Here is a 22,217-nt window from a genome sequence, read left to right on the forward strand (position 1 = left end):
CTAAAAGAGAATACAAAGCCTCTTTTTTCAATCAGTGATTTAAAAAACTGGAAAATTGTTCTTCAAAGAAACAACCTACACTGAGAGAGAGAGAGAGAGAGAGAGAGAGAGAGAGAGAGAGAGAGAGAGAGAGAGAGAGAGAGAGAGAGAGAGAAACTACAGCAATGCAACAAAGTCATGGGAAGAGAAGCAGTGGTTTGTAAGGCACAAAAATATTCAGGCTATATTAGTGTTAGAGCAGCTCCAGGGAAATCAATGTGGCCTAACAAGAAGAATTCAATGTAAAAAATTCCTAGCCACTCCCAAGCTCCCTTTACTTGGATGTACTGGTTGCTGTTACTGAAGTAATTGTACAGAAGCTGCTGCTGGCGGTCACTACAGATAATTCATTGACCTTTTCTTGAAATACAAGTGAACAGATGCTATTTTAAAAGCCATAATCAAAGATATGCTCCTGACAATGTACACTCCCCCATTCATTCAAAAAGAAATTATTTCAGTACTGGGATTCCTAGTTGAGCAATGTGCTCTTAATATAAAAAGACAGATGAATTCCTTTTCTTCTGAAAGCAGATGAGGCAGAGGTTCTATTTCAGCAGAATAATGTATCAGTTGCACTCAGGTTTGTCAAGGAAGGCAGACTTGTGCAATATCTACCTGCCCTGCATGTGCATAGAGCATTCTTATTTAATAAGTGATATGTTACTGAAAGTTTTGGCAAAATATGCATTTAGAACTTCTATAACCATTATTAGTCAATGCTAAGAGCGCAGGAAAGCAAGTAGAAGAAAAAATCTGGGAAAACCATTTCCTATATCCATTGCCATAATTACTAGCAGCACCTAGTGATAGTACTTTTTTTCCCCAAAATTATATTTCACTGGGTAATTTTTTGAAATTTATAACTGTTTTAATTTGAAATTTATAAAAATTATAATTATAATTTATAATTATACAAAACAAGGGAGCACCCCAGCACAGCTTCAGGTCCATAGTGATGTAGAAAGTTCCAAGATGTCGCACTCCAAAGAGGCCTTGGGCCTGAATTCAAGGATTGTGTTAACTTTATGAACTTGGGAAAAGGGAAAAAGAAGGGTAGACTGTGTGGTGAAAAGAAAAGAGAGTTGTGGAATGGTGCAGCGAGATGACTGGGATTAGCACTGGGGCAGTGTTTGGGTGTTCCTGACCTACTGGGAGGCAGTTACGTTGTAGGCTACAGTCAATGGCATAGAGAAAGAAAAGAGTGTGTGGGTCCTAGCGGAAACCTGACGATCTTGGAACCGAGCAGGCTGGGACGCTTCAATACGTCCCAATTAGAAGTTAGCAGATGGGCCCTCCGCGCCTCCCTGCCTCCCGCGCACGCTCGTGCTCCCGCTACCCGCCCACCGGCCCGCCGGTTTCTGGCGTAAAAACTGCGACTTGCAGAGCTGCTTGTCCGGCGTGCAGGGACTCGAGAACCACCTGAGCTATGTCTGCCGTCCCGAAAAAGGTAGTTATAGTTGGCAATGGTGCATGTGGGAAGGCATGCTTGCTGCTTGCATTTAGTAAGGACCAATTCCCTGAAAATTATATGCCCACAGTGTTTGAAAATTATGTAGCAGATATTGAAGTGGATGGAAAACAGGTGGAGTTGGCTTTGTGGGGCACAGCTGGTCAAGAAGATTATGATCGCCTTAGACCTCTTTCCTACCCAGATACCGATGTTATACTTCTGTGTTTTTCCATTGACTGCCCTGGTAGTTTGGAAAACCTTGGAGAAAAGTGGACCCCGGAAGGGAAGCATTTCTGTCTCAAAGCGCCCATCATCGTGGTTGGGAACAAGAAGGATCTTCGACATAATGAGGCCACCAAACTGGAGCTGGCCAAGATGAAGCAGCAGCCAGTGAAAACTGAAGAAGGCAAAGAGCTGGCTTGTCAGATTGGTGCATTTGGGTGTATGGAGTGTTCAGCGAAGACCAAAGAGGGTGTGAGGGAGGTTTCTGAAATAGCCACAAGAGCGGCTTTGCCAGCCAAAGGAAGGAGAAAATCCAGGTGCCTTGTCTTCTGAACACAGTGGAAAGCCCAGCCCTCACTCGGTTAAGAAATGCTGTTTATGAACCTTAATGTATGATTACTGGCCTTTTCCATTTATCTGCAATTTACATTAAAAGATTTACAAATAGGAAATCATCTTGCTGCCAGGATTTAAAAGCCAACACCAGGGTCTCTCTGACATTACTCTTAATAACATTCTCCATTCTCCCAACCCACACAGCTAGCACAAATTCAAGGGAATTCTTAACTTCTTGCTTTTTTCTAGAAAGAGGAAAAAAGTGATCACTTTTGTGAATTGGTCTTTAACTACTTTTATACCTAACATGTTCTCTTGCTGTGAGCTGCAAGCCCCCCTGGGGAATAACTGTGAGTCCCTTCGAAGCAGGACCTCTTATAAGACTTTATTGGTATAGCCCTGGGGTATTATTGGAGTGTCTGACAATGAGATCAGCTAGAGATGGCAAGTCCCCATGCAGCTGTGGTAAAGCTACAGTTCTGTGCTTTCATATTACTGACTTTAGAGTTACTGTGTAATTAGTGCCATTTAATGTATGCTACGAAAAATAAATATATCTACCCCAACTTAAATGTGGTATATTTTGTATAACTGGATTTCCTAATACTTTTATTTATTTGTTATATACTCTACAGAAGGTCTCTGGGTTGTTGTTGTTGTTGTTTTTTAATGCATTTGAACATAAAGACAGATGGAAAAACATTTGACATCCCTTTTTGTCAGTTTCTCCAGTGAATGGCAGCCATTTGCAGTTCCTTTTCTGTACAACATACCCCAGCAGTGTCCACCTGTCCTTGGAGCTGGGCTTCAGTGAATGAGAACTAGATTCAACCCCAAGGCAAAAGTGATGGTTCAGAAATTGGAGTGATTTGTCGGAACTCAAATAGCAGCATCTTGGTATATACAATGTTTATCTCTTTCTCTGACAGTGATGACTCCCCTTAATATCCTCGAGTAGCTTGTACCCATTCTCTTTTTTGATGGCCAAAGTCCCACTTGGAATTTCTCATTCCTCTCTAGCTGACTAAACTTTTTTGTGTATCAGCTAATTTTTTCTCAAATACTAATAGAATAAAGGGCAGGGGGTCAGAAGAGGAGGAGGAGGAGGAGAAATAATATCAACCAGATCTCCATGCTAGCCACTGAGAACATGCTGAGAAAAGAAGGGGAATAATGGGGAGTTTCCTCATCTACTACATTAGGAGATGTAAGGGAATGATGCACTTATTATCTATGGATAGCATAAAATGGCTCTACTTCTTGATTTCTCACTCATCACTTAGTTTTTACATCTTAAATGCTTTTGTAATTAGATTGACAGCATGTTGTACTGGATTGGGGGATCAGACTATAATATATAAAATAGATGGCCTGTAACAGTCCCAGTGAACTTGAGGAAAGCATTGAGGAGAGTTCTCAGAATTCTTGGGGGCCCTGTGTTGAACAGAATTTCATCCAAAAGCAACAGGTCAGATGCACTTTGAGGTACAGTTTCATTGCCTCTTAAAACAAAAGTAAACAGACCTCTTGCCCACTGCTATTGCCACCTTAAAGAATCAAGACAGTGATTGATTTTATAATTATTTTCTAAACCAACAAGAAAAAAATACTGCCATGGGACCCAAAAACGGAAGAAGCAGCATTAAAAAGTCTACATGCAGCTATCAACTTTATATGTATATCCCTTTTGATCAAACTTGTTTTCTCCATTTTTACTCCAGGCAACTTGGTGCTGAGGCGCAAAAGGACTCATTTGGGAAGAGCTGTTGAGATTGTAAATATTTGTGTGCATACTTTAAAAGAAAAGACCAAGAAATAAGACATTCTTTGAAGAACTATGGAGAAAAGCATGCTGAGAAAATGGCTTAGAAATTAATATGGGCATAAGAAAGGGGAAAGGAAAGTATGAAGCTAGAGGGCTACATGTGTGAGAATTATCTAGAAAGACACAGTGGGCTGTTCTCACACTTGCATTACAAAACAGTTTTTACTGAAGAAACTGATGACCCCATTTCAGAGTGTGAAACACACTTATCCAAAGGCACTTTGGAGACTGTCCTACATGCAATATTTCCATGTTCAAATTTATCCCTGGATGAAAAATCAGTTTAAGCCTCTGTTGCAGCTATGCAATATAAAAATACCTATTCAAGGAGCTGCAATCAATTAACAAGCATTTATTAAGCACTTACTAGGAGCTATTGTGTTTTTTTTCTTTTACATATAATTTTCCCCAATTACATGCTAAAACAATTTTGAACATTTTTTTTAAATTTTGAGTTCCAAATTCTGAGACAGTAAGCAATCAGATACAGATCATACACATTCAATCATGTAAAACATTTCTATATTAGTAATTTTGTATGAGACTCAAAAGAAAAAGAATGAAAAAAAGTAAAAAGTAGCATGCTTCAGTCTGTATTCAAACAATATCAGGTCTTTCTCTGGAGGCAGATAGAATGCTTCAACATTAGCCTTTTGGGATTGTCTTGGATCACTGTATTGCTAACAATAGTTAAGTCATTCACAATATTGCTGTTATTGTGTACAATGTTCTCCTGGTTCTGTTCACTTTGTTTTGCATCAGTTCATGTAAGTCTTTTCAGGTTTTTCTGAAATAATCTTACTTGTCATTTCTTATAGCACAATAATATTCCACTGCAATCATATACCACAGCTTGGTTAGCCATTCCCTAAATGACGGGCAACCCTTTGATTTCCAACTCTTAGCCACCACAAAAAGAACTGCTATAAATATTTTTTTTACAGATAGGTCTTTTTCTCTCTCTTTTTTTTTTAATGTCTTTGGGATATGGACCTACCAACCTACCAGTAGTATTGCTGGATCAAAGAGTATATACATTTTTGTAGATCATTAGGCATAGTTCACCAAACTGCCCTCTAGAATGGCTGGATCAGTTCACAACTCCACCAACAATGCATTAGTGTTCCAGTTTTCCCACATCTGTATTTTTTTTAGAGTCTGTTCAACACTAAATGGCACCTTGTTGACCATGGAGGACAGTATACAAAATGCCCTTAGCATGTTGTTACTGTATAGAGATGTAACCTCATATACGTAAAATCATCAAAGTGGTTATCAACAATTAAATATGAGATCATTCTTATCTCTCAACTCCTCTTACTCATCCATTTTACTTAATCAAAGGGACAGTCAATGGATACTACCAAAAAAATAGCTTCACTCAACTTATAAGAAGGCAATGACTGCAGAGAAGAATGACAATATGAGCCATTAAAAAAATTTAAACCAAAGTTGGATTCATTTTCAGCAAGAACCGCCAGCTAGGTGGTTCTTTCTATTTCCACCTTTGGACACCAGCTTTTTCAAACAATTCTCTAAGTGTCTCTGGATTTACAGAAGTTGAACTTCTGTTAAAACCCAATGCCTCACCATGGGTGGAGACGACTCTTAGTTCATGAAGACTGTGCCGTAAAGCGAAAGCTTGGGCAGGTCCCACCAAACCAAGGAGGCTTTCAAGTATAACCCAGCAACAGACCAAACTAAACTAACCAGAATGTTGTCTACAAGGTAATTTTTGTTTGCCATAGTAACTCACACAACTGTTTACTAAAATGTAATGTGTGTCAGTGAAAAGACTATCCACACCAATTAAGTCATAGGCCTTTTGTAATATTAGTGTAAAAGGAAATTGGATTCCATTTTTAGAACATTTTAAAAATATATTTTGTTTTCCTAATTACAAGTAAAAACAATTTTTCACATTCATCTTAAAATTTTGAGTTCCATGTTCTCTCTCTCTCCCTCGCCCCCTCCCCCTTCACTGACAAGGCAAGCAATTTGATATAGTTTATACATGTGCAGTCATGGAAGGTATAATTCTATATTACTCATGTTGTGAAAGAAAACAGACTAAAAACAAACAAAAAAAAGTTTAAAAAAGCATGTTTCAATTTGCATTCAGACTTCATTAGTTCTTTTTTTGGAGACTGATAGCATTTTTCCTCATAAGTCCTTTGGCACTGTCTTGGATCACTGTATAAGTCACAATTCATCATTGCACAATATCACTGTTACTGTGTACACTGGTTCTGCTCACTTCACTTTGCCTCAAGTCATATAAGTCTTCACAAGTTTTTCTGAAAGCATCCTGCTTATCATTTCCTAGAGTACATTAGCATTCCATCACAATCATATACCACAACAAGTTCACCTTCCCCAACTGATGGGCACCCCCCTCAATTTCTACTTCTCTGCCATCACTAAAAGGGCTGCTACCCATATTTTTGTACTTATAGGTCCTTTTCCTTTTTTTTTTTTTAACCTTTTTAAGATATAGACTTAGCAGTAGTTTATTACTGGGTCAACATGCAATGAACAGTTTTATATTTCTTTGCACATAGTTCCAAACTGCTATCCAGAATGATGAGATCAGTTCACAACTCTACCAACAGTACTTTAGTGTCCCAATGCTTGCTGCTGGCTTGCTAGGGCTCAGCCTACTCTGGTATGGCCTGCTCTGGACTGAGCTTTACTTTCACCCAAGTGAGACAGACTTTTCCTCTCAACATTCTAAATTGCCTTGGGCTAGAAAATTGTTTCACTCGGTACTTTTGTTGGTTCTGCCACTACAGAATTTGTTTTGAGGCATTATTTTAAAGTCATTTGGCAAGGAATTTAGGAGAACTCAGGCAAGTCTCTGCCTTTCCTCCTCCATCCTGGAACCCTATTTTTCTAAGAACCGTGTGGCAAATGTCATAGGATCATGGATTTGGAGTTAAAGGGAGCTTAAAGATCACTCCAAATCCCACATTTTATGGATGAAGATACTAAAGCCCAGAAAGGTTAACCAACTTGCCTAGGAAATAAGTGACAAATCTAAGTATCAAACTGAGGTCCTCTGACTCCAATTCCACTGCTTTTTCCACAGTACTACAAGTCTTCTAAGTAAAATATGCATTATAGAAATGAAAGGCTTCCCCAGGCATGTGTATATACATGTGTATAACATTAGATAAGGCCTAGTTCTTACTCTGCTTTCCTTCAAATAGTCCTCTTGCATATGAAATAAGCAGTGACTGGGGACACCTAGGTGGCTCAGTGGATAGAGCTCCGACTTTGGAATCAGGAGGACCTGAGTTCAAATCTGGTCTCGGACACACAACATATGACACTAGCTGTCTGACCCTGGGCAAGTCACTTAACCCTGATTGCCTAGCAAAAAGCAAAAAAAAAAAAAAGGAAGGAAAGAAAGAAAGAAAGAAAGAAAGAAAGAAAGAAAGAAAGAAAGAAAGAAAGAAAGAAAGAAAGAAAGAAAGAAAGAAAGAAAGAAAGAAAGAAAGAAAGAAAGAAAGAAGGAAGCAGTGACTGTTTAGACTGGGAACATTTAAAGGTCCTATCAATCAACTGCTTCCCTTTCAGATCTACAGCCTCACTGTATCTTCTTTAGAAACAAATTTCATGTAATATCACATATGCTAGTTGTATCATGGAATCAGTTTTCTGGAAATGGAACACTATGATGGAATTACTTTCTTTCATACATCATTTGGAAATGTTCTCTTTTTTTTCTCATTGAATTTGAGCTTTATTTCAGCATCTTAGGGAAGAAAACACCTCATCTAGGAAACCTGTGACAAATAGTACCTTCACTAGCGTTGAGAAGGGTATTAGAAAGCCAAGAGTTGGGGGGAGAGGAGGATGGGGAGGAGTGGAATGGCCAATAGTTCTTTCTAGGCAGGATGGTATGAATTAGAGATTATTGTCAAGAAAAGGATAGCTCCATGAGTACTGCTGACAAAAACCAAATCGAATTCCCTAAATCTTCTGAAGACATTTGTTCTATTATATAGCCTACAAGGGGCTAAAAGTGCATATGAAACAAGCCATATCACAGATGCTGGATGCCATGGTGGATAGAATTAGGTTTCAGGAAGACCAGAGATCAAATTCTGCCTCTTACACTTGCCAGCTATGTGACTATTAAAAAACTGATAAACTTCTCTGAACCTCAGTTTCTTCATCTGTAAAATAATACCTCTAGTACTTATATCATAGTTGTGAGTTTAATATTCAAATGAAATAGCATATGTAAAGTTCTTTAAAAATTCTAAAGTCATACAAATGCCAGTTATTATCATTGGCATATATTACCAATAAAACTAATCCGTGATGTAGTCCAGAACACTGTGAATTCTAAGGGAACATGGAGCCACAGTAGGATATTCCAGAACAGTTCAAAAGAAAAACTAAAATCTTCAAAGAAGTTAAAAGAAAACAAATGGGATTAATGACCTACAGAGCATAAATAATTAGCTTGGAATGCATAGTGGCAAGTCTCTCCAAAGAAGTAAAAAAAAGAACAAATAATACTTTGGTCGTGAAGACGAGATGGGTCGAGACAAACTAAGCATAAAAGGCAACCCAAAAGAACATGACGTGGGGGGAAAAAACTCAAATACCCCAATACACAAAGTAATACAAGAACACTGCCAGAACATAAGAATACGTAAAACAAAGCATCAATCTAAAACATCCACAGATTGTCTCTACCGAGTATTAGAGTGAGGACTTAAACCGCAGTCTCTCCAGATCCTAAGTCCAGAACTCCCATTAGCTCTATAGCACTCTCCTCATCCCCAGAAATGTGGCTGAATCTAATTTCAGCCTCTTGTGTGCCCAAAGACCTACCATGAACACCAGAAGGACATCTTTGATTTTTTTTCTATGAACTATAATTAAAAAGGGAAGAAGAATAAAAAAGGAGCTTTATTAGTCTCAGTTTCCCCACTGTTTGGGGAAGGAGAGAGAGGGTAAGAACATGACAAAACATCAAAAGAGATGGGTCCTTCGCTTCAAGGACAAAGGGTGGGCAAGAAGTGATGAAACTCCACAGTGTGAATTAAAAAATGAGAAAAACTGACCAGAATGAACAAGCGGCAGAAATGGACAGAGAAACAGGTAGCCTACTTCCTAGAATATGAGGAAGTCAAGAAAAGGGGGCACAGTGAGGAAGGAATAAGCATTTATATAGTACCTACTATGTGTCAGGCACTGTGATAAACACTTTTTTTTTAAACAAGTATCTCATTTGATCTGCACAACATTTCTGGGAAGTCAGTGCTATTATTATCTCCATTTTGCCGTTGAGGAAACTGAGGTATACAGAGGTTAAGTGACTTGTCCAGAGTCACACAGCTAACAACTATCTATAGTCACATTTGAACTGAGGTCTTCCTGACTCCATGCCTGGCCCTCTATCTTCTATGCCACCAGCTGTCTGGTGAAGAGGTTAACTTCACATTTATACTTACAAGAGGCTATAGTTTGCTGCTACATTCACCTTCCCCAGGGAGGACCCCTTTGAACCATCTTCCTATTTATTCTCTTCCTTATCCCAGAACCCCTCCAGCCAACTCCAATTCCTCACCGTCAGGAGCCTGAAACCACATTCCTCACCTAATTCTAGCCTCTGCCCCACACCACAGGCCAGGAAGTATAGCTTAAAGGTGAAATGAGGCCCCGATTTCATGAAGCAGTAAATAGCAGAGGACAGATAAAAGTATTAATCCTGAGAGAAGAAAATGGTGAAAGAAAAATGTACAATTTGAATATAGTATGTCTTAACAAAGGTTTCTTGGTCAGGTCTGGTTTCCATTCTGATTTCCACTAAAAAGACACACACACACACATACACACACACACACACACACACACACACACACACACACACACATAAACCTTTCCTAACATTCTTAAGTTAAAGACTGCATGAACTGCCCAAATATGGCCAAGAATCACATATTCCAGGTGAGATTCCTTTTTTTAGCAGACGTACTGTCACACATCTCATGTAAGATTTCAGAAAAAAACTGGTTACTTCCCAATTTCATCATAAAACTGATTAATAACTTCAGCCCCATACTACCGTCAGCAGTCTCAAGAATCAAAGCTTCTTTATTAAGGCTGCAACGAGAACTGTGAATCTTGTACTCTGAGCCCTGGCAGCACTAAATCTGAAGCCTATCATGTTAATCCATTTGGTATGTGGCTCATGAGGCAGAATGTCCTGATTAGAGCATCAGTTTGGAATCCAAAAATGTTTATGGGGAAATGTTCAGGAATATAAGAATAATACACATCAAGAATACGAGCTTCAGGAGGGCAAGGACGGATTTTGGCTTTCCCAGTACCTAGAATGGTGCTTGTCACACACTGTTGCTGAGTTATCTTTCAGTCATGTTGGACTCTCTGTGACCCTATTTGGGGTTTTCTTGGTAGAGATACTGGAGTGGTTTATCATTTCCTTCTCCAGCTCATTTTACAGATGAGGAAAATGAGCTAAACAGGATTGAGTGACTTGCCCAGGGTCACACAGCTAGTGAGTGAGGCCACATTTGAACTCAGCAAAAGAAGTCTTCCCGTCTCCAGGCCAGGCACCCTATCCACTGTGTCAACACAGTAGGAGTTTAAAAGCTGGAAAATAGGACGGCTAGGTGGCACAGTGGATAGAGCACCGGCTGTGGAGTCAGGAGGACCTGAGTTCAAATCTGGTCTCAGACCAGACACTTAACACTTACTAGCTGTGTGACCCTGGGCAAGTCACCCCAATTGCCTCACCAAAAAAAAAAAAGTCTGGAAAAAACCTTACAAGTCACCTAAACCAAGCCCTTCATTTTACAAATGAAGGCAATGAGGCTTAGGGATTTGTTTAAGATGGCAGAGACGTGATTCAAATTCAGATTTTGTGATTCTATATTTAGCTTGCTGAACTTTCTTACCTAGCCTTAATAACTGAATGGGCATTGCCTCAGTCCAACTGAGACCATTTAAAGACCTTAGCTTAAAAAGGCCAAGGTCTCCCACTGTATCCAGGGCCATCTCCACTCATCCTGATCTATATCTCTCCACTGGATCCAGATGAGTTCAGCAAAGAAAGTGAGGCTGGTGACTTTACACAGCCCTCCCTCGCTGAAATCCAATTCACTTGCATGTCATGGCATCACCTCCCTGATGTCATGGTCCTCTTCAAGAAAGAAGGACAAACAGTAACATGTGTACCACCTAACTTCCCAATGATGATCCTGGAACTGAATTGAACTGATTAAGTAGAGGCAACAAATGACCTAATTTACATGCAAAAAAGCTTGTTACTCTTCCCAAAAATATTCTTAAGAAAAATCAGGACGATTAGGTTTTCATATAATCCCTTTTGCATTGCCAGTTCAGTATTTTTGGTCTATTTTCTCCTAAAACAATGCCTCTGTAAGATAGGAAGGATCAGTCTCCAATATTCTTATTTTGGACAAGGGACAAATGACTTATCCAAAGCTGCAGTAAAGCAATCATCAGCAATGACAGAGCAACCACTGAAAAAGCAAAGTCCTAAAAATTCCTAAAGACACTAAAGAAAGCGTCCCTGACACTTCAGGGTCTTACAGTCTCACAACCCCCATTCCGCAATAAGCAGCTTATGAATGAGTGAAGATAGGATGTATAAAAGGGAGTGGAATTAATCAAGGAAAACTTCCTGGAAAAAAGTGTTTTAGCAAAGTTTTAAAGGACATATTTTTAAAAGAAGGACTTTAAAAATTTCCTTCAATTATCAGAGGCAAGGTGTGTATCATAGACTGGTGAATTTGGACTCATGGGACCTGAGTTCTGATCCTGGTTCTGCCACTTACTATCTTTGTGACCTTGTGAAAAATTATTGAACCTCCTTGGGCTAGTTTCCTTCTATATAAACGGGACTGGAGTAGATGACCTCTGAGGTCCTCCCAGCTTTAGATGTGTGACCTAGGGCCCTAGTGGATTGAGAGATGAGTGAGGGTTTACTGTGACTTAGTGATGTGTCTGCTGGAGAGGCTGAGGCAGCAACAGCTATGCTTGCTCTCTTCAGACCATAGGGGCTTGATAAAGAACACCATACTCTATGGATTTCAAATGATGTGCTTCCTTACAACTGATCTGATACAAAATAGCCCACAGAGATAATGAGAACCTATCTCTGCATATCACAGTGGAAGGGGTGAGGGGTAGGACAGAGAGAAAGAGAGGAATAGGGGGAAAGAAGGAGGGAGAGAGGAAGGAATAGAAAAAAAAAGAGGGTGGAAAGGTAGTAGGGAAGGAGAATAGAAGAGTGAGTGAAAAAGAGACTCATATCAATCATGCACTTTCACTCTGATAAATTAGGAAAACCAGTGATTTACTTATCTTCTCATTGGTCCTACAAATAATGAGCTAAAGGAGGAATTTTGTGTAAATACAGAAAATTATGTACTGTCAGGTATAATGATTCATTTCAGTGATTCTGTTTAACTTTTTACAATAGGCACTTTAACTCAATTAACATTTATTAAGCACCATGTGCCAGGCTCCATGTGAGGCAGTGGGAAATCAAAGGCAAAAATGAAACCATCTCTGCTCTCACAGATCTTATCTTCTTTCAGGGAAGACAACATAGATACTGTGAGCCAGTGAACCCCAGTTTGACTGGTTCAAGGCCTACTGGTAAGATGCATGTATAGCAATGGTGTTTCCCAGCCTAGCTGCTTGCTAGCCATGGATGGCACAGGTACAGTTAAATTTCCTGGCTCCTAGCCATTCCACATTTCTTATCAGCCAATTCATAGACTACCTTCATTCCACCTTCTGCCTCACCCCACTGGGGATAGGGTAGTCATCTATTGGCTCCATATCAGCTATTTGTCTAGAAATTATATATAAACTTGAACTCTGGGTGGGCCTTTGAGGGCAGCTGGTGGCATAATGGAAAGTGTGCTGGGCCTGGAATCAGGAAAACCTGAGTTCAAATCTGGCCTCAGACAGAGCTATGTGTAGTAAGCTATCCTTACTAGCTATGTGAACCTGGGCAAGTGGTTTAAACTCCGTGTGCCTCAGTTTCCTCAACAGTAAAATGGGAGTAATAATAGCAATTACCTCCTAAGGCTGTTGTGAAGATAAAGATAGAATATTTGTTTTTTTTAAAAAAGTGTTTAGCAGAGTATCTGGCACATAGAAGGAGTTATATAAATGCTTATTCCCTTCCTCTTCCTTCTCCCAATTCAATGAATAGTTGTAGAAGTACAAACCACCAGCTATGTGCTGCCTGTGGAACCAGGAGGTAAAAAGGACTGCACACCTATGACCTTCCCTCGTCATCTGTTTTCCTCCCATACTCTTCCTCTGTCTATGGCATTTTCACTCTTAAGAACACCTCATTTTGCACTGCTTACATATATATGGTATACACAGAATAAACATAAGGGAGTTTAGGAAGGAGGGCACTCACAGTTGAGGGACAGCATTACCTACTGGAAACCAAAGTGTCAACATAAAACATAACCAAGTTTTTTTAAATGTTGTATAATTTTGCCAGGAATTGAAGTCAAGCTCACTGCCCTGGTTTACAGACTCTACTCTTTTCCCCTTTTGCAAAATCAGGACAATTGCCCTTCTCCAGTCCTATGGCACCACTCTCAATCTCTCAGATTAACAACAGCAACTTGGCAATTGCATCTGCCGGTTCAGTTCATTACCCTAGGACAGTTCATCCCAGCCCAGCGATCTGAATGCAGTGTAAGTGCACCTAAATGTTGTCTTACCACCTCTTCACTTATACTGGGTTTCCATTCTCTGTTAACCACTTTTGTTTTACCCTTTCCAATCCAGAGGATGCTCAGTATTTTGGAAGCCTTTTTAACTATGGCAAAATACTAGGCTGATGTCTTCAGAGAACAGTAGATAGTCATTTCAAAATCCTTTTCCTGGCTAGAAACTGATTCTCTTAAAAACACAGTTTGGGTTATTCCCCCATCCACCGACCCAAATGCATTACCTTACATTTTTCTGTGTTTAATCTCATCTGTCATTTTTCTATCCATTCATCCACCTTTCAGAGACCTTCCTACTGTAGTTTATCCTCATCAGCTTGTCATTTTACTATGTGAAACAGCTTAGTGTCATCTACCAACTTGCAAATTTCACTGTGAAATTCCTGTTCCAGATTATTTCTGAAAACATTAAATAATACCAATCCCAGAACTAATCCCTAGGGTACCCTGCTATTAATAATTCTCTGTTCAAAGAAGTGCCTGTCTCTACCCTTTGTGTTGAAGTCACTAAGTGGTGGTGCTGAGGGTTTTTTTTTTCTTTTTAAACAGCCTTTAGGCTTTTTGAAAGATAAAATAATGTTCACTGGTCTGCCTTTGCCACATCCTTAATGCCCTCCCACCACCAACAAAGACTACCTGATCAGTCCTATACAGTATCCCATCACTTTAACCTACCTTATTTTAATCTTGTTATGGTGGTTTAAAGTAACATCCGTATTTTACTCCTCGTTCCTTCTCTCAAAAGCCTAGTTCAATGTTGATTTTATCCTAAAGTTCCAAATCTATGCAACTCACATCACTGAAAGAAATCCAAAAGGGGACAAATATAAGAAAGGTAAAGTAGTGGAGAAAATGCTGGACTGAGGGCTGGGAAGACCTGAGTTTAAATCCAGCCTTAGATAACTACTAGCAATGTGACCCCAAGCAAGTTATTTAACATCTCAGCATGTTTCCTCATCTGAAAAATATAAATAATAGCACCTACTTCAGAGGTGATGATGGGAATCAAATGAGATTATGTATATTATGTATATGTTATGTGTGTGTGTGTATGTATATATATATATATATATATATATATATATACATACACACACACATATATATATCCTTGTAAATCTTAAAGCTCTATGTAAATGTTAATTCTATTCTAGTATGTTATAGTATGGTATATTTTACTGTGAATGCAGGGTCTATATTGTTACACATATATAGATATAGATTCCCAGTTTCTAGGAAGATAGCTTGCAAAGAATAGGTATTTAATATACATTAGGTGAACTTAATTGAATGTGATATTTGAAAGAATTTGAAAAAGACTGCAACGATGTAGAACAATACTCTTGACTTAGTTTTTGTTATCGTATGTGGCACTTAAGAAATGTTTATTAACTAATTAATTCAAACCCTTCTGAGTAGATACTGGGCTTTACTAAATTCTGGTTCAATATAAGCCAAATCTCTAAAATGAGGGCAAAAATGTATAGCTATCATATATAATACTGTAAGATAATACCAATCATAGACTGCATTCAGGTAATGGCCTGGATTCAAACCAATGCAGTATATATAGGTATATCACAAAGAATCCATGAGGCTATACCTATCAATGTGATGAGAGATGGCAGCTAAATGGAATCAATATAGAAAAAAAGACAGTCATGCTTTGACTTCACTAGGTGCATCCCTGAGAAAAAGGGCTGGCTTTTCTGATCCTAGAATCTTACAAATTTGAAACAGAGAAAGGAGACTAACTCCTTCCAGCCAATCTCTGATGAATTCAAAAAGGATGACTCTAATGAATTCCTTGCCATATCATTAAAGAAGGTCAGATTATAGTGATGGAGATCTTATTACTCTTATGACCTTCTAAATTCCTGACGTCATTAAGTCGTTAGTCTCGGTCCAAAAAAAAAAGACAGATCTCTTCGCTGACTTCACTCAGAAGTTTCTGGTTTCCTAAAATTCTTAGTAGCACTTTCAGATCCCCAGGTAATGACTTACAAACATCATAGCTTTCACTAACAATCTCATTTACTGACATACTCCCCCTTAATTGAACTTATTTCTGTAATTAGTAAAATACTTTATAAATCTGAATTGAAAAAAATATACCTCTTTCTGTTTTTAGTTCATTGTCCATGCTAGGGCAGGAGAACATAAATAACACAAAACAGTGGATATGTGAGAAATCATCTATGCTTAAGGTTGAATAGGGAACCTAGCACAACATCTAAGAATGCAGGACTTGGGTTCAAACTTTGTATCTGACATTTATTAACTAATCATACCCCTGGTCTAGTTTCCTAATTCTTCCTACGACTGGCATTCCACAGCTGGATTCCTAGTTTTGTCTCTGTCCATGCTTTCTGTACCTCGAAGATACTGACTCAAAACACAGTCCCCTTTAGCTTTCCCTTTGAAGAGATCCTCAGTTATAACAATGCCCTATCCCCAAAGATTCCTCACTGTGATAGACCCGCAGTGGTATGCCACTACCTGCCCACAACAAAAAATATTTTAAAACTACTACTAAAAATTGCTGTGCATGAAGTGTTCAGTCTATTTGACTCTTTGGGGCAGCAGTTTTTAACGTGGTATCCATTAACTTATGTTTTAATATTTTGATAAATATATTTCAAATACCTGGTTATGAGGCTCAAATGAGATGATATATGAAAAGAACTTTGAAAACTTTAAAAGGTCCTATATAAATGTCAGCTTATTGTTGTAAACTCCCTGAAGACAAAGACCAAGTTTTACTTATTCTGTATTTTCCCCCAGTCCTTAGCATAGCACACAGTACATAGAAGATTGTTAATAAATTTTCAACAAATTAATAAATGAAAGAAACTAATTAAAATCTCATAACAATCTCCATACCTATGTTCTTCCTACCTGCCTTCTTTTCTTTCCTCTTCTTTTCTTCCTAATGAGGAGAGGGGAGTTAATGATGAACAAGGAAATTATTCTGGTCCCTTTCTTTCTCCCACCCATCATTACAAATTGTATTATATATTCAACTCTACATAAGCCACAAACTGATATATTAGGGTCCCCAAATGCCAGCATTCAGAGGTCCCAGGTGCCACCTCCCTGCTCAACTTCCCAGGCCAACTATAAGCTTAGTTGCTGCCACTCCCATTCCTGGGAAAAGTTAATTAAGGTACTTGTGGACAGTGGCTGGACAACAATATAAAAAAAAAAAGGCTAAGTAATTTAAGTGAAACCTGTGGGACCCTTCTCAGAATAATGTTTTTAAATGAATGAAATAATATAAGATTACAAAGGAAACCAGTTTATGATTAAAGAAGCACCATAATGTAGGGGATTAAGTACCGGTCTTCAAGTTAAAAGAACTGGGTGTGAATCCCACCTCCACCACTTACTTACTCTGACCTTAGGCAAACCCCTTAACAACTCAGGGTTTCAGTTTCCTCAAGTGTAAAATGAGGGAACTGGACTAGATAAAGTCTGACGGGCCTTCCAGCTCTACATCTGTGATCCTATGGCCACATCCCTCTGGAAGAGTTACAGGGGGACCTGAGGCCCAGCAGGGGGCTTGTTGGGAGAGAATAGTGGTAATTCTCCCTCCAATAAGTCTCAGATGAATGAGAGTTAATAAACAGGACTCCAAGCTTCTGGTGTTTGCTCTCTGAGTAGCACCAGCTGATATGTACTGGAGTGGAAGGAAGGAATCTCACTCCTCCTACCTCTACCTTCCTTCACAGGCTTCAGGCATTCTATCTTTCTCCCTGTGCCATATTGTTCTCCCTCATCTTTATTTATGTTATTGTGTTAATGTTCTTCTGTCACTAGAAGACTTGAGTTTAAAGGTTTCATTCCATCTGCCATGGATCCAAGGTAAAATAATTGTGCAAAGTCACTGGCTGGGGAACCAGAAGAAAGTCTAATGAATTGGCCAAAGGATGGCAAGGGAATCAGTCAAAAGGACTGATCCACAGAGTGGTGTGTGGGCAATGGACCAGGGAATTTTCCCCAAATGAATAGGAGCTAATGAAAATTTTCTGGAAAACAGACAGACCAGAGATTCAATGATAATCAAATTCAACAAACATTTCTTCAGAGTTCATGCAGGTATAGGGACATGCAATACTTCAGCAGATCCTTGATCTCACTGTTATGGGTATTCTTTCCAATGGATGCTACATATAATGCTGATATGAGTGCAGATTGGAATTCATTCATACTTTTTAATTTTATATGTTTCTTGTCCATAATCTCCCATAAATACTCCAAAAGGGGCCCACCCAATATGCTACAAGTTTTCCTCTAGGACTTTCAACATTACATGGGCATCACTGCACATTCAGATTGTCCATGTATTACCCCTTATTCTTGCAAAATTAATATCCCACCTTCTTTTCTGATAGTCTATCCCCTAAATGACTTCTTTTATGTTACATCTAATGTTATTGTTGTTCCTCCTTCATTTTCAAAGAGGACCAATGACAGGTGACATCTTGACTTGTGCATGAATTGGATTTCAAGTCATCAGCCTCTCTCTCTTTCAGAGTCATCAAAGTCTGGTGACAGGACAAAAGTCAGGACAACTACCAGTGGCCCAGGATGCAGTGGATGACCTTGATGTCATTGATGTCTGACCAAGAACTTCACAACACCTGCTTCAGCTGCCTTCAGGGCCCTTGGAACAAATTCTTCTCATCTGCCCATTCCTCTGGGAGAATTCTTCATGTGCTTGGGGTAGACATCTCCCTAACTCACAAACAGGTTTAAGGCCCGTCGGTCACCTTCAACCTAGTGTAGCATGTGCGCCGCGATGGTTTTACAAGAATGGCTGCTGTGCACGCTATAGCATCTTGGAGCCACACATGAGAGTTGGGTGACAGGTGGATAGACACCAAAGGTGGAGGAGCAAGCCCTCACACCAGAGGTACTAGTCCTCCCTGAATATCCCCTAGACCCCAGCTACATTTAACAGAAAAGGCACCATAGATGATATCCTGCAACTCATTTATGCCCACCACACATCTCTTTTCATTGCCCTTGGAATCACATACAATTCTTTGGAAACTGTCACATCATATGATCTGCAGCCAAATACAGCATCACTGGATGAATTTCTTTTTAGCGGGGTGAGGGAGAGGCTGGCCTTACAAGGCACATTTTTGTTCTAGAGAATAATTTGGGATCATTTAGCAGGAGTGGGGAACCTATAGCCTCAAGGCCGCGGGTTCCCCTCCCCACCAATTTAGAGTTGTGCAATTTCACAAATCCAAGCCACCACATTTTTCCTATTCAATTCTGGCCTAAACACTGTTTTTCTACAGTATAAAATACAAATACAACTGGACCAACTTAGAGAGCTATCCTTCCAACTGTATATCAAAGTCTGGACCACAGCTATTCTTCATCTGCTTTGTTTTTCATATATGGATTTCATGTATGGATTGAGTGGTGTGGGTCTTATTTAAGAGGTTCTGCAACATTGTAAGATACCCAGTCAAAACATGACAGTATGGGAAGATGACTAGTGAGTGAGGAAATGAGGCAAAAAACAAACAACAGAGAGATATATGCTTGCCAAAAATGTCTGCCACTGTCACTGAAAACATTCCAAATGGAAGAGGAATTCCCATATCCTCTATATGTTCCTATTTGTTAATGACATAATTTTATGTGTGTGTGTTGATGACATAAATTAATGTGTGAGGGAGAGAAATTCATAATCAGTCAGAAAGATAGGCTGGAGCCAGACTGTAAAGGACTTTAAATGCCACATGAAGGAGTCTGCATTTTATTGTCAATATGAGAAGTAGCCAAAGGAATTTTATGAGAAAGGAGTGATGTGGTCAACTTACACTTTAAAAATATCATTTTGGTAGGTGTGTAAAGGATGGATTGGAAAGGAAAAAGACTAGATACAGGGATAACAATTAAGAGGCTGTTGTAGTGGTCAAAGTGAGAGATAAAGACCTCAAGATATATTGCCTTCCCTCCCACATTGTGTGATACTGACATACTTACATTATCTCTACTCCTCAGACTCTCCTTCTTCTTCCTCCATGTGTTTGCACTGACCAACTCTTGGGCCTGGAATGCATTCCTTCCTCACTTCTCCCTCAAAGAGCCCTTCCTTTCCTTCAAGATGCAACTCAAGAACTACTTCATACCTGAAACCTTTCCTGATTTTCCTCCAGCTTCTAGTGTACTCCCTCCCAAGCCACTTTGTATTAATCTACTTTATGTTTATTCTCTATATTCATTCTGTATATGTTTATTTCTGCAGTTGTCTTCCCCACTGCAAGTTCCTTTTAAGTAGGGATCTTTGTATTTGTATCCCTAGCACAGTACCTGTACATAGTAGGCATTTAATAAATGCTTGCTGATTGATTCATTGAAGAGGACACATGTGAGAGACGATAGAGAAGTAGAATTTACCAGAATCAGCAACTGAATGGACATAAGCATGAGGGGAGAAGGAAGGGAAGGAGCGAAGAGTCAAGGACAACACCTAGGTTGTAAACTTTGGTAACTGAGAAAATGGTGGTGCTCCTATATAAATAAGGAAGTTAGGAAGAGGGGAAGGTTTAGGAGGAATGATAGTGAATTTAGTTTTAAGCATGTTCAGGCTGAGAAGCCTGTGGGATGTCTAGATGGAGATGTCAAATAGGCCATTAGAAATGCAAGATTAGAGGTCAAAAGAGAAACAAGGGGTACATTTATATATTTGGGAGTGATCCATACAGAAATGATAACTCACAGAACTGAAAATTTAGAACTGGAAGGGAACCTTAAGGTCATCAAATCCAACCTCCTTGTTTTACAGATCAGGAAAAAAGCTCAGCCAAGTTAGGTGATTTGTCCAGTATCACACAGCTACTAAGTACCAGAAGCAAGAAGTGAAACTGGGTCTTTCTAACACCAAATTCAGAACTCTATCCATGGCACCATGCTGCCTTATGAAAATACATGAGATCTGAACCCTTGTGAGCTGATGAGATCAGTAAAAGAAAGTACAGAGATAGAAGAGGAGGCGACCGGTCGATCCTTGAGTCCTGAGGTACGTTTGGATGGAGGAGGGGACATGAAGATGATCCTACAAAGTAAACTGAGATGAACAAGTCAGACAGATTGGAAGAGCAATGTCATAACTACCTAAGGAGAAGAAAGCATTCAAGAGAGGATAGAAAACGGTGCCAAACAATGCAGAAAGGTCAAGAAGAAGGGAAGTTTTCAAAAGACCACTGCATTTACTAATAAAGAGATCCCTGATAACCTTGAAGAGGACAGGAATGAAAGCCAGATTGCCAAGGGCTGATAAGTGAGGGGGAGGGAGAAAGTAGAGATAGATAACAAGGGTAGGTAGCTTTTTCTAAAAGTTTAGATGTACAAGGGAAGAGATATATACAATATCATTTTGATAAAATGAAGCTTAAAATACAGCATGGCAGAAATCTGAGCTTTTTAACAGGTAGCAGAGGAATCCATTACCTATAGATAGAAAGTGAAAATTAGGCAGAGAGAGAGTGGATGACCAAAGGTATATGTTCCTGAAAAAATCAAGAGAATTAACAGATATCTAGGAATCTATCCCAAGATCAATCAGTCCCCTAACTAAACAAGATGACAAAGGTCTGTCCCTTGAGTAGTTGAGGGCTATCCAGGGTGGCCAGGAAGGCTGAATTAACAGAAGAGTAAGCCTCTTCTCATTATAAGTTTAAAAGCATAGATTCGTTGATCAGGAAATTCAAAAGCTAATATAAATATAATTATATAGACACTCATACATACATATATATTAAGAGGTCAGTTACCGCAAGATAATCCAATGATTTCACTTCTAATATATTCAGCTAGAATATGTAAAAATTTAAATGATACATAACTAGCTTAATAAGAAAAATTTAAGAATGACCTCTTTCCTAAAGCAAAGATCTAATCAAGCTGCAAATAATGAGAAAACAAAATATATCTTCACTCCAATATATGTCTATCTCCGGCCAAGCAATTTGTAACAAAAAGTACCAGAGGCTCTCACAGTGACTGTGATGCCTACATAAATATTAAACAAAGAAAAACCTTAATGCAGCTGCTCCAGAATACTAAAAGGCTGGCATCTTCAATGTTTAGTCATTAGTCTTGCCCAGATTTGACAAGGAGAACATTCTTATTATTTCTCAGCCTCGTGGGTCAAGTGCACAATACTTGCTCTCAAACTGGGCTGTCGTTTATTTGAGATTAGAAATAGACTTACAAATGCACTTGCCTTTGTCCCAAACTGAACTAGGTTGAAAATCAGTCCTTGTACTGAAATTCTAATCTCATAATAAATGCTGTGATTAAAAATTGGCCAGTATCACTTGGGCCCCATCAATTTCATTCACAAGGGAGACAAATGACGAGGGATCTTTAGTGCTAAAGTGTAATGCTACTTTAACTCATTTGAATCTACTGATATCAAAACTACCCCCAAGAAATGGTCATGTTTAAGGGAAGAAAATGAACAAGACACTTCACTCCTCGTTATAATGTTGATCCAAAGCAGCTCTGAAGACTGGCTTCTTAAGTACTGATTATTCACATATCA

At 39.1% G+C, this 22,217-nt stretch overlaps 1 protein-coding gene and 1 pseudogene across 2 annotated transcripts in view; one reads left to right on the forward strand and one right to left on the reverse strand.

Annotated features, from left to right (window-relative positions):
* NUBPL (NUBP iron-sulfur cluster assembly factor, mitochondrial) overlaps window positions 1-22,217 on the reverse strand; it is a 301,075-nt gene that overhangs the window by 198,592 nt on the left and 80,266 nt on the right. The gene's annotated exons all lie outside the window — the stretch shown is intronic.
* LOC110220294 (transforming protein RhoA pseudogene) lies at window positions 1,393-2,609 on the forward strand (annotated as a pseudogene).

Source organism: Phascolarctos cinereus, unplaced genomic scaffold (genome assembly GCF_003287225.1).
Source record: "Phascolarctos cinereus isolate Bilbo 61053 unplaced genomic scaffold, phaCin_HiC Scaffold_3;HRSCAF=262, whole genome shotgun sequence".
NCBI classification, from domain to species: domain Eukaryota; kingdom Metazoa; phylum Chordata; class Mammalia; order Diprotodontia; family Phascolarctidae; genus Phascolarctos; species Phascolarctos cinereus.